We start from the raw sequence: 17,257 nt of genomic DNA, 5'->3' as shown, positions 1-17,257 counted from the left end.
ATGTGAAGTACACCCTGTATATGTACCCCTGTATGTAAGGTGTGTGTTTGTTTCTTGTGTACAGTTATTTATGCGTTTAATTTTTTGGTCCTAAGGATCATTGTGTAGCTCCTAGGGTACCCTTAATCCACTCAGCTGTAAATTGGTACCTATGTTGACAGTTGGGAAGTGGACCCGGTCGAGTGCAGTGCCGGTCACACTCACAACCTGTGTGCTGAAAGCTTATTATAGTTTGATGTGTCTACAGTGTTCCTATGAGACCCACTTTCGCTTTTACATTAGGTTTTACAAAAGAAAAGATACTTTGTGTCTATAAAATATCCTTTAAGCCACAACCTCCATAGAATTGACTTAAATGAGATGATACTCTGCTGCCCCCAGAATTTCGATATGTGGGAAGTCGGTGTTAGTTGACGATGCTAACATTTATCCAGATGTAAAGTTGGTGTCGAGTTTGCCGAAAGTAAATGTTAAACTCATCATGGATTTAATTATCACGAATGGTAAATTTATCATCTTAGCATCGAGTCAAATATTTCCTGGGTTGGCTGGTTACACTCCGCTGACCGAGGCCAGAGAATCTTGAGCTGACGGATTTATTACCCATTTTATAATTTTCGAGGTGGGAACTAAATGTTTTGTAGAAAATATCCAGGTATAATTTTATCATTTAGGATTATGTTTGTGCATCACGTAATAATGGAATGACGCAGTGTCCTGTTGACCTTGTTTCTGAGATAATTATTCTCGTCATACACAAGCTTCCCGACCGCTGACATTAAACTTCCTTTGAACTTTCTCGTGTGTTTCTTTGTCTCATCACCAGAGCCGAGGTCATCGTTAAGTTATCTGTATTTGTTGTGATCACCCTACCCGGCTTTACTGTTTTAGCCACAATAACATAGATACCAACAACAACACTATTGACATGGCTAAGACTCGTCACTAGTTATTATATCTTTCTCTGCCTCGACACCTAACTTTACTGTTGAGGAAGTGAAGGCAGTCGAATGCAGTGCCAGACATGCTAAACCCCTTGTGTCCCGAAGGTTAAATAATTATCATCTATTGGATCACACGCGCATGAGACACATTCTTTCACCACTGTCTTTCATTTTAATTTCCTCATTATTCTCTCTCACGTTTTCTTTACACTTCCATGTCTATGTACAGTATAACACTCTCCTTTATTATACATTACTGTCTATACTTATTGTTTTTCTCTATTTTTAATTGTTTGTTTTTATTATTTGTGTATTTATATTGTGTGCGAAGGTTGAAGACTAAAATGGGGAGAGCGGACAGAACCTTGTGTCAGTGGATTATGGAAATGTTGATGCTGCAGTGAGGAATGATCAATGGAGGCTAGAGTGTGTGTAATGGAGGCTAGGGTGTGTGTAATGGAGGCTAGGGTGTGTGTAATGGACGCTAGTGTGTGTGTAATGGAGGCTAGGGTGTGTGTAATGGACGCTAGGGTGTGTGTAATTGACGCCCAGTGTGTGTGTAATGAGGCGTGTGTGTGTAATGGACGCTAGGGTGTGTGTAATGGACGCTAGTGTGTGTGTGTGTAATGGACGCTAGGGTATGTGTAATGGACGCTAGGGTGTGTGTGTAATTGACGTGTGTGTAATGGACGCTAGTGTGTGTGTGTGTAATGGACGCTAGTGTGTGTGTAATGGAGGCTAGGGTGTGTGTAATGGACGCTAGGGTGTGTGCCTAGGTGTGTGTGTAATGGAGGCTAGGTGTGTAATGGACGCTAGGGTGGCAGGGTGTGTGTAATGGACGCTAGGGTGTGTGTAATGGAGGCTAGGGTGTGTGTAATGGAGGCAGTGTGTAATGGAGGCTGTGTGTAATGAATGGAGGCTAGGGGTGTGTGTAATGGGAGGTGTGTGGAGGTGTGTGTGTGTGGAGGTGTGTGTAATGGAGGCTAGGTGTGTGTAATGGAGGCTAGGGTGTGTAATGGACGCTAGGGTGTGTGGAGGTTAGGTGTGTGTGGAGGCTAGGGTGTGTGTAAATGGAGGCTTTGGTGTGTAATGGAGGAATGGTGTGTAATGGAGGCTATGGTGTGTGTGGAGGCTAGTGTGTGTAATGGAAGGGTGTGTGTAATGGACGCTAGGGTGTGTGTGGACGCTAGGTGTGTGTAATGGAGGCTAGGTGTGTGTATGGACGCTCGGTGTGTGTGTAATGGAGGCTAGTGTGTGTGTGTAATGGAGGCTAGGTGTGTGTGTAATGGACGCCGGTGTGTGTAATGGACGCTAGTGTGTGTGTGTAATGGAGGCTAGGGTGTAGGATAAGAGAGGGAGAGTAAAAATGGATGAACAAAATTAAGAAAAAGTACTGAACCGAACAAACAAAATTATTGGAGTAATAATAATAATAATAATAATAATAATAATAATAATAATAATGATAATAATAATAATAATACTTGGATGATGATATGTAAGATAAAGCTGTTAAGTTTCGAAGGATGTTGTAAACGAACAAACACAGGTGTGGGTATTCAGTTGAGGTTAGGTTAGGTTAAGTTAGGTTAGGTTAGGTTAGATTAGGTTAGGTTAGGTCAGGTTAGATTAGATTAGGCTTAGGTTAGGTTAGGTTAGGTACCGTTAGACAGTAGGTGTAAGGGCCAATTGCAAGAACGGTTATGGGGTGTACGAAGCCATTTACGATGACCTTCTTGCCCTGGTCTTTTTCAGCAATATTGCCTTTAACACATGGAATTCTGCACTTTTCGAAGCTTTGGAGGAGTCTCGAAACAAGTTTCCTGGTGGGAATTATTAGCTAGTGCTGTACTCAAAATATCGAAATTTCGAGATCTCTCCAGAGCTTCAAAAGGGTGGTATTCCTGAAACAAGATCAGGGCAAGAAGGTCATCGTAAACGGCGTCGTACACCCCACGACTATTCTTGCAATTGGCCCTATGACCAAGCAGGGGTGTTGTTGTTTAGTGTGGGGTTGATGTTGAGGGTAAACAGAGGTGCCTACTGTGACTAAGCGTATGAAGATGTGTACAGTATGTTTAGGGAGTAGCTAGAGAGCATTTGGCTGGTAACATACTGTACACAGAACCGTAAGATTGCATGCAGGGGGACAGGATGTTGTTATAAGATGATGATGCTGTTCTAATGGGTGACTCAGAAGAAGATCTGCGAGACGACTAGTTGGGGAGTGTTGTAGCGAAGGTTGAGGAATGGATGTTGAGATGTATGAGGGGAATAAAAACAGCAACAATAACGACAACCTATATATATATAAGCTGAACGAGGCATTGTTGCTGACTCATTATATCTTTAAAAAAAATCCGAGCGTAATATCATCAGTCACATGTTATTTTTTTTATTAGCCTAACTCCCACTTGTTAATTGTGTCTTCGTGACCCGATGACCACTTGTTAATACACAGTACGTGATTTTATCTTTCCTTCGTTGAATAGCTCTTTGTGGCACGTGTTATATTTGAGGTGACCTACACTCCTTCTCCCGCTGATGGTGACCTAACCGAGCACCACCAGAGGTCATTGGTGTTGACAAAGAAGGGGGTCATATATCACCCCACCAATGAATAGTGTCTAATAATTTATCACCTGAGGAGTGTTTGTAGATCTGTCTAAACTTGGGTGAGTCGGCAAAGTGAGCGAATGAGAGGAGAGAACTGATACGGTGAGGGTGTGCGCTGCCACGAACTGCTCCCACCACTAATGCGCTCTACCCAACATTACTGCCCCCGATGGCCGAGATAAGACAGGTACATGAATTTTAATACCCAATATTATTTTGTTTTTTATTTGTTTAATTGATGGGTGAGAAGGCTTGGGAGAATTGCACATGGACGGTTGAAGTCCTTGAGATGTATAATCATGGTAGGAGATTGAGGCTGTCTGAGTGTTCACTAAGAAATTAGAAATATGAAATGGAGCTTTATTATTGACTTTCCTAAATCGGGATAGTATTTTGCTTTTATTGCTGTAACTTCATGTATATTAGTTTATATATAGCAAAAATTTCCCTGCTTCATTAAGACGTCGTTTACTCTCATACCATAACCAAATTATGTTAAAGTTACATGAGGGGTACTAGTGAAGCCTCAGTGCATGGGATACACTTGGGGTAGCCGAAGGTATATTCTGTGTATACACAATATGCCATCCTGAATGATAGTTTATTAATGAAAAACAAAGAAGCACCATTGAGAGGAGGTGAAGTACGTGACAAAGACCAAGAGGTACACCAGACGAAAAGAGATTCACAACTATGGATTCCTTCCTTTTACTTACCAGGTTGAATAAATGGGGAACAAATATAAATTATCCCGATTTAACGTGACACACACCACTGTTAATTAATTAAATGTGTGTGTGTGTGTGTCGCTAAATAGGGATAATTACGAAATTGGGATAATTTCTATTGTTTAAAGCATCGTCACCAAAAGGGTTAAATCATCGTCCTCAAAGGGTTAAATCATCGTTATCAAAGGGTTAAACCATCATCCTCAAAGAGTTAAAGCATCATTATCAAAGGGTTTAACCATTATTCTTAAAGGGTTAAAGCATCATTATCAAAGGGTTAAACCATTATTCTTAAAGGGTTAAACCATTATTATCAAAGGGTTAAACCATTATTCTTAAAGGGTTAAAGCATTATTATCAAAGGGTTAAGGATTGAAATATATACATCTAAGGTTCTTGACATTGGATAATACAAATCTGTGGAGTGAACTAGAGAGAGGAGCCAGAGTGAGGTATCAGCGTGCTTCTGGACACTGGGTCGACGAGACCAAAGGTTGCCGTAGTGTTTAGGGGGAGACCGTCATCTGACAGCGGTAAATTTGCACACCCTGATTATTTTTGTTTCAGTATTTCTATTTTTAATCCCCACTGAATTTTACCAAAGCTTTGTCTTAAATGTTTAAAACTGAAAATTACTGTCATCTTTGTGTGTGTGTGTGTGTGTGTGTGTGTGTGTGTGTGTGTGTGTGTGTGACAAGACAGAACTTAAGAAGGTAACACATCTCAACATAGGAAAAGTGCATCACTACTGCATACAAAATGACACATTCTTATCTATATATATAAAGTAAATAGAACATTGTGGTCGCTTGTATCACTAATCACACCTGTCGTCATTCTTCTTATCTTATAATTTGGTTATTTTATCTCCATCATTGTCTCGATAACTTGAAAAATTATAAAAAAAAATGATAGGTTAGTATCTTAATCATATTGAGTTATGATTAAAGAGATATAGCAAATATAGGGAGTATACTGAAGTGTTCTGCTGTGGGGTGGCGAACTTCTCCCTCATTCTCACTCCTACAACCACGAGCTTTCTATTCCGATATGACAAATTCTCCTTTTCTCATTTTAGCTGCTATTCCAACGTATGTGTCAGAATGAACCCAATTTTGTACTTATCTTAAAAAGAGTTTAAGTTGTTTATTCTTAATGTTGTTTTGAGTTGTGGCTTGTTTTGTGGTGGTCTGTGACTTAATATCCTCCCTAAGTGACCCGCTTATGAGTTGAAACCCTCGAGGAAGCTTTAGACGCGAGCGACTGGGACTTTTTCAATACTTGGTTACACCTCCTCGTTAGAACCAAACCTCTAAATGGATCTTTAAAAGCAACTCCTTCCTCCGGGCAAAATGTATTCTCTATGCTCAGTCATGTCAGTTAATTCTTACTTAAGTTATATACAGTTGTGATTATTATAGGACTCACGGCTTAAGGACATTGAGTCTTGGATGATGTTATCCCATGTGTTGTCTGTTACTTCATCTTAATATGACGCGTCTTCTCCTGGGCAAAACTTTTATAATCTGATAATTAAGACGAGAAAGTTACACTATTGTATTATATGACGGTGTATGTTAGGTTAGTTTCCACGTTCCTGTTGCAGCAAGAGTAGTGTTGCTCCCCCAGTAGTGTGTACGTCACAATAGCAGGTGGAATATAGTCAATACCATCCCTCCATGTACTGTACTGTACTGTAGGTGGGTTATAGATACGCGAGTTTCTTAGGGAGGACATCGGGAAACAAATGAAGGTCTGATCCTGACCTCCTATTGTATGGGGGAGCATGTAAACAACTAGGATATCCCCCCTCTCTCACAGGATGCGTGAACTGTTAACACACGAGTCTCCTGGATTGCAACAAGGGGATTTCAGGATTAGTCTTTAACTTTTGTAACTACTCTAACCTCCCCCGTGGGTGTATCTTAACACAAGAGAAAATGGATAAGCTATCATTTAATAACTTCATCTGACATTATTGTCGAAGGTTTAGACACTGTGGGTGTGATTATGGGATTTAAGAATGATTACCTGGAGGCTTCAGATTAATAGAAACAAAGGGAATGAAAGTGACACGAGTTAAAAAATGATGGAGAAGTGTGATCTTAAGTGCCAGCTAATTCAAAAACAACACGTGGCTTTGGGGTCCAGGGTGATAACGTCACTAAGTGGTGAAGATGAGATAATGTATTGATAAAGATGAGATAATGTATTGATAAAGATGAGAACAACGCGCCATTGAACTTGTAGTGTAACAAAGGCTGACGACGCACAGATATTGTTTATGTGATGTTTATGCAGGGGTGAGCAGCGGTACTGGTGCACCAGCCTCCTGTGTTGTTGACGCCGAGGCTCGTGACCCGTCACGCGACATGTACAGTCACTCACCCACGCACCACTGTTGAACGTTACACTTTTGTATGTTGTTCTACGACCTGTTTCTTTGTCTCCTTGTTTCGATATTTTAAATCACTCTATATTGTACACTACCATATAGTACAGTGTATTAGTCCCTGGAAAAACAAAACATAGAAACATAAATTATCTCACAATATCCGGGAGCAAAATTTCCTGGTATTTATTTTTTTTATCGGTGCACAAGGAGTTAGTGTGACCGGCGGCGCTGGACTCGATCGTTTTCACGTCCCCGCTTGTACAGCCTGTAAACCTATTTATAGCTGGGTGGACACAGTACAGTCGCGACCCCCAGAACGAGAGACGGGCACTGTATCCACTGGGCCACTGGCCACTGCGTCCCATACATGTAGAGCACAAGTAGCATGTAGTAAAATAAGGACGGAAATTGCTCTGCGGTGTTTATTTATGAACCATCTTTGTTGAAGGTTCTACCACACGAAAGACTGATTACTTCTCTTATAAAACACCGACGTTCATGGACAATATAACCCCAAAAATTATTCCATTTTGTGATTTCAAAGATAAAAATAAACCACCTCAATAAAACAAAAAAAATAAGAGAAACAGATGGAAGAAGATAAAGGGAATCGTTGTGGCCGGTACTCCTCGCTGTGGTGTGACTTAAACATGAGGTTGTGATGGGTAGCGGCGACAGAGCAGAGTTAAACCTGAACGTGGTATCGTGACAAAATGGTTAAGAGGATGTAAATAAAGTTTTGTTTGATATCTTCTGTTCTTGTGTATAACCGACACAGCCTTTGTGTTGTGTGTTGTTTTGGTTGTAGTTATTTTTTGACGTGAGGTTATTATTATTATCTAACTTTAGATTGTTTATGTTATAACTGTTAATGTCGGTGTTATGCTTGTCATGTTGTTACTGGTATGGAATCGAATTATATATAGATTTGTTCGCAAAGTATGTATGTACAGTACTTGTATGTCCTTGGAGATATCCTATCAATGATGGCAGTAGACCCCAAAATGTGGTTCCATTAGACTCACACACTACACACTAATTCGTCTTAACCAATACTTATTTCCTCGATTTAACGTAACTTTTATTGTTTTTACATTTTGCAGAAATTGACGAAAATATTAGGGAAAAAATAGGTGGGAAGAAAATATTGATGGCCATAAGACGTAAATAAAAGTTAATCGTCTTGGAAAAAAGTTAACATTAATAAGAATAATTTATTTCATGTTTGAAAGAATTTAACAAATATTTTACAAAAGTGTATTTTTGGACAGCTTTGTAGAAAAAAAAATCAAGTATAAATTTACAAAATTTTCGGTAAAATATTCTGTTGTTAGGGTATTTTAATTTGTGTTATACTGTGATTCTGCGGGATGTGGTGAGGAAGGAGGCGAAATGTTCATTGTTTTTGTGTGTGTCTGTCTGTATGATCTTCAATAACATGTGTCTAAAACAGATTTCTTGAGTTTGTTGACACCCGGCAGTCATTACCTGCTGGCCAAAACTTTTATGTTGTGGGGGACATACAGTATATCTCTCGTTGTTATTGTGTTTGTTACTTTTTTGTGTTTCATTAATACACGAGAACAGGTGTTTGTGCTCCATTAATAATCGAGAACAGGTGTTTATGTTTCGTTAATACACGAGAACAGGTGTTTGTGCTCCATTAATAATCGAGAACAGGTGTTTATGTTTCATTAATACACGAGAACAGGTGTTTGCACTGTACATCACCTCACTAGTATCGAGGAGCTTCACTGACGTCACAAAACAAATGTCTGTTACTAATATTATACGGACGACGGCGGATCCTTCACGGCACGTACGGCGGCCTAGGGTTGCCATACGGACGACGGCGGATCCTTCACGGCACGTACGGCGGCCTAGGGTTGCCATACGTCCGTATTTTCCCGGACATGTCCTCCATTTAGGTCTCGAAATCTTCATCTTGAAGGAATTTTTAAAATTATTCAAAAGCCCGGAATTTCAGCTTCCATCATTTTCTCCACGGAAAAAAACAAACATGAAACTGTAATGACGGGAGAGAGAGAGAGAGAGGGAAGGTGGAAACCGTAGAGATCTCGTTCAGTTTTCGTCAGCTGATAAGTCACTTGTACGCCTGTACGGTGTTGTCAACTTAGCTGTCAAATATTTGATTGATAAGGGGGTAGAAGTTGATGAAGTGATGACCAAGTTAAGTGAGAATACAAGAACCTTTATAACAGGATGGCTAAGTTTATAAAGTCCTCAGTTTTTTAGAGTTTCATAATTAACCAAACCAAGACTCAGTAACACCGGTAAATTATTTAATAGCAAGAACACCATATTTGCCTGTGTAATTGTCGACACATGAGTGGAATCGTCTTGAAGATTAGCCAGAAGTGGGATGACAATGTTTAATTTGTGTTGTTTTAAGAGACGTCAAGTTCAGTGCCCCCCCCCCCGAGAAACAGTAGATGGTTGTTATCAAGTGAAAATAAAACACTTATCCAACACGTCCTCATCATCTTTACACTAAAACTATCACAGTGATGGACGTGATACAACACCCTCTCCTCTCCTCTCCCTCTTACAATTAACAGGGATTATTTTTTTCATATATATTTGTAACCCATAGTTGAGTACTGTTGTTACTATGTGGTCCTGTTGCTGTGTCTTACTTCGCACGTTATGATGCTGCTGCTAATGTTGGTATGTATGTTTACAGTATTTATAAACCCTAAACACCTCTTGTTTCCGTGTCCCCTTCAGCCTTATTGTCCCGCCAGGATCATGAAATATTTAGTTCATGGTTATGTTCTCGTGTCAGCCAGGTGTGTGTGTGTGTAATAATAATAATAATAATAATAATAATTAACGGTTTATTGAAAAGTTCTGCAGCCCGAAGGCTGAAAATATACATTGGACATAAATGACTTATTATACATTGGTGGTTTAACAAAAGCCTTCATTAGAGAAAGGTAAAGGAACATACAGTGAACATACAGATTAATGTAGGTGTTGAACAGCAAACATGTAGTGTAGTAACTCCCTCCCAGATGGTGTTAGGAGGGACCTCACGTGGTGTAGTAGTTCCCTCACAGATGGTGTTATGAGGGGCCTCACGTGGTGTAGTAATTCCCTCACAGATGGTGTTATGAGGGACCTCACGTGGTGTAGTAATTCCCTCACAGATGGTGTTATGAGGGGCCTCACGTGGTGTAGTAATTCCCTCACAGATGGTGTTATGAGGGCCTCACGTGGTGTAGTAATTCCCTCACAGATGGTGTTATGAGGGGCCTCACGTGGTGTAGTAATTCCCTCACAGATGATGTTATGAGGGGCCTCACGTGGTGTAGTAGTTCCCTCACAGACGGTGTTCTATGAGTGAGGTGTGGTCCCAGGCCTTCCTATCGTAGACGGATTAACACATCGCTGTTGTTGGGTCGGGCCGTTATCACTGAGTACCTGGGACCTCACTGTGTGAAGGTCAACTTGGGTACCACTGCCACTGCTGAGTTGTTCTCACTGACTCAAGCACTGTTCACCACCGTTCACCTCTGTTTAAGACTGGTTCCATTCCTTTCCTAAATGAAATAGCAACTTCTAGCGTGAACTTGTTGATATTCCGGTGGGGAGGAGGGTTCAGGGGAGGGAGCTGGTATGGGTCAACTTAACAGTTGACCTGGCAGCTCCGAGAGGAGCGCCAGGCACGTCTTGACCCTTCGGTGGTCAAGGATGAAGTGTGTGTGTGTGTGTGTGTGTGTGTGTGTGTGTGTGTGTGTGTGTGTGTGTGTGTGTGTGTGTCTTCTACTCCCTCAGGTAACCTCTGCTCGTCATCATCATTTTTAAGAGTAACATCGCATCACCTAAATTTAGGCACCCCAGCTTATTTCACCTGATGGTTAGGCACCCCAGCTTATTTCACCTGATGGTTAGGCACCCCAGCTTGTTTCACCTGATGGTTAGGCACCCCAGCTTTATCTGGAGGGGTTAGAATAGGTTAAGTTAGCGTTAGGGTTTTTAATAATCTGGTGAAATAAGCTGGGTTGCTTAATCAGGTGAAATAAGCTGGGGTGCCTTATTAACCAGGTGATCCGTAACTTCTTAGAATTCTTAAAAGTACAGTCAACAGATTTTTATCGTCCAGTCTCCCTTATAATTAACTAATTTTGTTAACGTTATATGATACTAATTTATAGTTTATAGTATTTGTTATCATCATATATGACTTTTATATACGATAATAATTCGGATATTCTTGTTTGGCTCAATAAATATTCCTTTGAGAATACTGTTTGTTGATGTATCCGAAATATTACGTTATTTTTACTCTGCAGACACAAACAGTAACTACCGGTCACGCAACCTTGTAAGTCCCCTAAGGTGGGTCTAAATTGGTGTTATCGTGGGTCTAAATTGATGTGTTATCGTGGGTCTAAATTGGTGTTATCGTGGGTCTAAATTGGTGTTATCGTGGGTCTAATCTGGTAAAAGTGTCCTCAAGAGTTAAATGATCTTACTCATGGGGTTAAATCATCGTACTCATGGGGTTAAGTCATCGTACTCATGGGGTTAAATCATCGTACTCATGGGGTTAAGTCATCGTACTCATGGGGTTAAATCATCGTACTCATGGGGTTAAGTCATCGTACTCATGGGGTTAAGTTGCCATAAGTGGGACTTTATAAACCTAGCAGCTGACGAACCAGGAACAAATATAAAACCAACAATTCCTCCCTGTGTGTGTGTGTGTGTGTGTACAGTGTGTGTGTGTGTGTGTGTGTGTGTGTGTGTGTGTGTGTGTGTGGGTGTGTGGGTGGGTGGGTGTACAGTATTTGCCTTCAGGGCCTGACCTTGATGATTTACTCTACGGGTTTACTTTGTACTGTTTGAGACTAACATATACAGTACTAATATACTACGATTTTTTTGCACACACACACACACAACACACGCACCTGTCCTTCATATAAACAACATAAAAATGGAAGAAATTTGCAGGGGGGCCTATTGGACCATACCGAGCAGCCCCGTTTACACGCACTCTTATCGCTCATATATCCGTCCAACCTATATTTGAAGCGTGTTCGAGTTATTAATGAAATTCGGTAAATTGTTCCACTCATCCACTACTCTATTTCCAAACCAGTGTTTAACTGTCTCCCGCCTAAATTTTAATTTTTGTAATAATAAAACCATTGCTACAAGTTCGCTCCTGGTTGGATAGTTTGAGTACCTTTGTTATATCACCTTTGTTTAGCCCTGACTTCCATTTATACACCTCGATCATGTAGCCCCTCACTCTACGTCTCTCGAGGGAGTGCTAATTAAGATGCTTTAATCTGTCTCTGTACTCAAGGTTCTTAATGCCCGGGATTAGTCTTGTCATCCTCCTCCGTATGCTTTCTAAGGATTCTATATCCATTCTGTAGTGCGGTGACCAGAACTGAACCGCGTAATCCAAGTGAGGTCTCACAAGCGCAAGATATAGTTTTAGGGTGACCTCGCTAGTGTTGTAACTTTACTCCTTTGTATGAACCCAAGTACTTTTTTAGCCTTGTTTCGAGCAAATACGCATTGTTGTCTTGGTTTAAGATTCCTACTTATTATTACTACTAAATCTTTCTCACAGTCGGATTTCTCTATAACAATGATGTTCATCTGGTATCTGGTTTCTCTGTTTACATCTATACTGCGTACTTTACATTTTCCACATTTAATTCAATCTACCATTTTTCAGACCATGCGAAAAATTTGTTTAGATCTTCCTGTAGTTTTGCGGAGTCCTCGTCAGATTTAATTACACGCCCTATTTTAGTGGCATCGGTGAATTTACTTATGTTGCTGTCTACGCCGATATATATGTCGTTTAAGTATATATTAAATAGTAATAGCCCAAATACTGAGCCTTAGAGTACTCCACTAGTGACGCTACTCCAATCGGATTTAGTGCCATTAATGTTGACTCTGTTTCCTGTCCTGTTTAGAACATCTCCAATTCCATGAGCCTCCACTTAACGTATTATTCTTTCACGGGGGTCCCTGTCGAAGGCTTTGCTAAAGTCGAGATAACTACATCATAATTATGTCCGTCATCCACTGTGAGTAGATCCAAAAGTAAGTCATTGTTGTGTAAAAGCGGGAGCTGCAGAATATCCGAACCACTCGTCTCCACACATCCACCTCCTCTGCTCCCTCCTATCCCATTCCCCCTTCACAAACCCCTTCACCCGCCCCATAATACACCTCCCTCTACTCACACCCGGCCCTCCGTTCACGCATCCTTCCCTGCATCCGTTTTTGTAGTTTATGTTGTTGTTGGTTTGAGTGTGTGTGTGTGTGTGTGTGTGTGTGTGTGTGTGTGTGTGTGTGTGTGTGTAAATTGAATTTGATTTGCCGTGTGCGTCGGCTAGTTTATTGTGCACCTTTACTCATCATTTGAGCAACAACGCAAAAGAATTAAAGAGTAGAGGTCACAAGGGGTGTGTATAACAGACTCCAGTAGCCAGGATGTTACGGCATTTTTTGTTTAGTTCTGTGCGTAGAGGATGAGTACAGGAGTGTGAGGCACCATGTCTGGCCGCACACTTTATTATTCACATTTCCGTGAGAGATATTCAAGCATATTGTGTGTTTGGTTCTATATATATGAGAAACGATATAGCTGTTGTGTGCAAAAAAAATGAATACAATTTTAATATATCAGCTATCTTGCCATTAGAGATAAAGTGTTGTACAGTAACATTTCACACAGTGTGCTTGGACCTGTCCTTAGAAGGTTCTATCTTCACACAGTCAAGGACGGAGTGTTGGAGTGTGCACCAATGTCTGGCCACACACTTTACATTTAGTCTTGTTCACATCTGCTTGAGGGATATACTGCCAGTATTGCTTATCATAACCTTAGTCTAGCGGTTACAACATCTTGGAATCTAGTGATCATGTTACTTGTAATCTAGTGATCTTGTTACTTGCGCCATATACAGGTACATGTTTCACTTGATACATCGCATCTTGGTAAACAATGGATTGACTAGTGCCTGTTTGCACTTGTCTGCTTGCGTCAAATTCATCAATAAGTTCCTTCCTAATTACAGTTTTAAGGGTTCTTTTTGACAGATCCAAATTGTATTCAACAGTGTCTTTGTTAGACGCGAGTTTGGCGAGGGCATCAACTCTGTCATGTTTTATGAGGCCTATGTGAGAGGGGATCCACAACAGTTTGACCTTGACACCCCGGTCAACAAGGCACGCATATTTATGTCTGGCTTCAGAGACAAGAGCGTGACAACTTAAGTTGAGGGTGTCAAGTGCAAGTAGTGAGGATAGAGAATCAGTGATGATGAGACTGTCAGTGTCAGTGTTTTCAATAAATTAAATGTCTGTGAGTATGGCAACTAATTCAGTTTGTAGATTGGACGCGAAGTTGATAATTCCAACACCTTTATCAATTGTATTACCGTGAGGTTGAGTCACAACTACAGCACCTCCAGCCCTCCCACAGGGAGTGTTAAGAGTCTATCAGTGTAGATGGTTTGTGTGATGTTTTCATCAGTCTGTAGAGTGTGTATGTGTTCAAGAGCTCTCACTTTGGCAGTGTGTTGGACATTAGGACTTTGCTTAGTTAATCGTTTAGGAGGATATGTCGGTATTGCGATATCGAAGAGAACTGTCCGCCAGGGTGGTAGGAAGTGCAGTTGTGTCGCAACTTTGTACAGGTGGTGTAATCCAAACATCTTCATATGTGTAGCTGTAGTTGGGATCCATTTAGATTCACCAGTCCCATGGTTCATATATTCTAGCAATTTTTAGGAAACATTGTTATCAGGATCTCGACGCAAAAGCCTCAGGGCTATCATGAGGTTGACTTCAATTATTCTATCTTTAACACTGGGTATACAGAGTTCCTTCCTCATATTAAGTACTTTAGGGCTCAGGGGACAGCTTAGGATAATTCTAAGGGCTTTATTTTGCATTTTTTCGAGTTTGTCAATGCTTTTCCCGTCACGGAGGAGCAGGGCTGGTGGGTGGTAATTTATTACCACCACAGTGTGGGCTGTACCCCGCTATGCTTCTAAGAGGTTTTAATCTGTTAATACATTCGCGAATTAGCTGTTGTATGACAGGTGAGGTATTTGGCGGGGCCGCGTTTGCGGTTACCAACTTGTTTGTTGAACACCTTAGTTTTCTCAGTGGACGAGGTTCTCACAGACTGACTGTACATGGTTCAGGGTGGTTTGCATTCAACGATGAGTTTTAGTTTGTACAGTATAAGAATATCATCAGCATAGCTGATTGTGATATTGCTGGGTTGTCTGGTATTGTGAATTTAATAATGCATTTATAAAAACACTGCAATTTGGAGGGTGCCAAATTGCATACCTGTGTGTGTGTGTGTGTGTGTGTGTGTGTGTTTTAATATATAAGTGTATTTCATCACTGCCCCAGTTGGTATGTTGACAGTTGTTTCTTTGGCAATTGTATTAAGTAACTGGTTCTAGGAATAGTTATACTCAATTAATGGTTCTTCAATCAACTGTACTCAATAACTGGTTGTAGAAACGCTGTGTACTCGCGGAACTGTTTTATTAGTTCAAAAACCCTTTGATAAAATCTTTGGGTTAACCTGGTTTAATCCGTTTAGTCCTCTTTCTCTAAATTAAAAGAATAATTTATGTAGATATAAAGTCTAAGAAGCATAGGCTCTTATCACATTCCTGGAGTGGTCAAGGTACACCTGTTGTACGTTATTCAAGTTCAGTACGTACAAGTGGTAATAATTTAGTTTTTAAAGTACGCAATAGTAATTTATTCTTAAAATATGCCAAATAAAGAAATTTATTTTATAGTTTCTTTATAAATTACGCCCAAAATAATAAGGTCCTTACAAATGTTGCTAACCACTGTAATCATTTATTTATTTTCAGAGTACGGGAAAATAAAACCAACTTTGAAAAGTAATTTAAATTAAAATAAAACTAAAGTATCCGTGAAATAAGTAATTAACATAATTTTCCATCTTTAAGAACAGCCAAAAATACCCCCAAAGAAAAAAAAAACTTGTGTAAATGCTTTCTTACGCCTGAAAAATATGCATAAATCGTCATATATGCTTTTACAGAATTCACGTATAATCATATATCGTATAAAAACCGCATATATAATCATGCGGGTTTTTTAAGATATATGTCCGGTTTTGGCGTCCCTTACAAGAACGCAAAAACCAGACATATATCTTAAAAAAACCCGTAGTATTAGTCTTATTCGTTTTATATAATGTATAGGTTATCAATTGGCCGTGTATCAACACACTAGCTCTTCCGGTTGGTTGGTTTGTTGTTTGTTACTTCGTTATGAACTTCATTGTCCAGTGTACAATACTCGGAAAAACCTGCCACGTTTGGTAATCACACTAGATATTGGTTAAACATCCTGGTTTAGCAGTGGTGCAACGGGCGTCGAGGCAGTGGGAAAGACTTTGTTGGCGCCGACATCAGGTCACAAGAATGTCTACAGACCAACTCCTACAGTACCAAATCTCTAGTTAATCTATATGTTGACTCTATGTTTCTTATGTTTTCATTTTGAAAGCTTTTATCAATTAAGTGACCCACTTCCCGATTTCACCATACGTAACTTATCATCTCTGTTCATTGTATATACTGGGATCAGCAGTGACATAAGCAAGTTTGCGGATGACACCAAAATAGGGCGGCAGATTAATTCAGGGCAGGATACAAATGCACTACAGGAAGATTTAAATAAACTGCAGGAGTGGTCAGAGAAATGGCAAATGAAATTCAACACCAGCAAGTGCAGCGTACTTAATATTGGTAGAACAAATACTGTCAACGTATACAGCCTTGACAACATTAACCTAGAAAGGTCGACGTGTGAAAGAGACCTAGGGGCACTTGTAAGCCCGGACCTACGGCCTAGAAAACATTGCGTTAATGTTCGAAATAAGGCAAACAGAGTATTAGGTTTTATATCTAGAAGAGTAAGTAATAAGAGTGCAGAGGTCTTATTGCAACTATATCTTGCGTTAGTCAGGCCGCACCTCGATTATGCGGTTCAGTTCTGGTGCCCTTATTATAGAATGGATATCAATTCATTGGAGTCGGTGCAGCGAAGAATGACGAAAATGATTCCGGGACTTAGAAACCTTCCATATCAAGATAGGTTAAAGAAACTAAACTTGCATTCCCTAGAAAGACGAAGAGTGCGGGGAGATATGATAGAAGTATTTAAGTGGGTGAAAGGAATCAATAAAGGCGATATAGATAAAGTTCTTATAATATCCGAGCAGGATGGGACTCGTAGCAACGTATTTAAGTTGGATAAGTTTAGGTTTTGGAGGGAGATAGGAAGGGGACTGGTTCACAAATAGGGTGGTGGACGAGTGGAACAAGCTTTGTAGAAGTGCTGGAACGCTGGAGAGTTTTAAAAGGAGGCTAGATAGATTCATGGATGATAGAGAGTGGTAGTAACTCTCGACAGGAGCTGCCATGCACAGGCCAACCGGCCTATTGCAGACTCCTTATTTTCTTATGTTCTTATGTTCTTATATTTTCCGCCTTCGGGCTGCTATTTTA

General features: G+C 40.3%; 1 protein-coding gene across 6 annotated transcripts in view; it reads right to left on the bottom strand.

Moving 5' to 3' along the window:
* LOC121872313 (BTB/POZ domain-containing protein 1-like) overlaps positions 1-17,257 on the bottom strand; it is a 120,218-nt gene that overhangs the window by 28,098 nt on the left and 74,863 nt on the right. The window lies entirely within an intron of this gene.

The sequence above is a fragment of the Homarus americanus genome, unplaced genomic scaffold, assembly GCF_018991925.1.
Source record: "Homarus americanus isolate GMGI-L3 unplaced genomic scaffold, GMGI_Hamer_2.0 scaffold5589, whole genome shotgun sequence".
NCBI classification, from domain to species: domain Eukaryota; kingdom Metazoa; phylum Arthropoda; class Malacostraca; order Decapoda; family Nephropidae; genus Homarus; species Homarus americanus.
This window is presented reverse-complemented; position numbering and strand designations above follow the sequence as displayed.